Source organism: Arachis duranensis, chromosome 5 (genome assembly GCF_000817695.3).
Source record: "Arachis duranensis cultivar V14167 chromosome 5, aradu.V14167.gnm2.J7QH, whole genome shotgun sequence".
Taxonomy (NCBI): Eukaryota; Viridiplantae; Streptophyta; class Magnoliopsida; order Fabales; family Fabaceae; genus Arachis; species Arachis duranensis.
The window spans coordinates 15,147,295-15,147,997 of record NC_029776.3 but is presented as its reverse complement, the minus strand read 5'-3'; positions in this window follow the sequence as shown (position 1 = coordinate 15,147,997).

Below are 703 nucleotides of genomic sequence, written 5' to 3'. Positions count from 1 at the left end.
GCCTTCAATTGTTCAAACTCAATAATCCCCGGCAACGGCGCCAAAAACTTGGTGCACGAATTTGTGATTCGCACAACTGACCAGCAAGTGCACTGGGTCGTCCAAGTAATACCTTACGTGAGTAAGGGTCGATCCCACGGAGATTATTGGTTTGAATCAATCAATGTTTATTTTATTTGTCTTAGTCAGGATACCAATAGGATTCTTTAGCCTCGTATTTTAATAAGGAAAAGGGCATAAAATTAATAATTATTACTTTAATAATGAAGAATAAAAGCGTTACTTGTTGTGCAGTGATGAGAAATATGTTGGAGTTTTGGAGATGCTTTGTCCTCTGAATTTCTGCAATGTAATATTTAACTCAATTTTTTGTAAAGCACGTCTACGGCAAGCTGTATGTAGGGTGTCACCATTGTCAGTGGCTACTTCCCATCCTCTCAGTGAAAACGTTCCTATGCTCTGTCACAGCACGGCTAATCATCTGTCGGTTCTCAATCAGGTTGGAATAGAATCCATTGATTCTTTTGCGTCTGTCACTAACGCCCAGCCTTCAGGAGTTTGAAGCTCGTCACAGTCATTCAATCCCAGAATCCTACTCGGAATACCACAGACAAGGTTTAGACTTTCCGGATTCTCATGAATGCCGCCATCAATCCGGCTTATACCACGAAGATTCTGATTAAAGAATCTAAGAGAAGCTCAT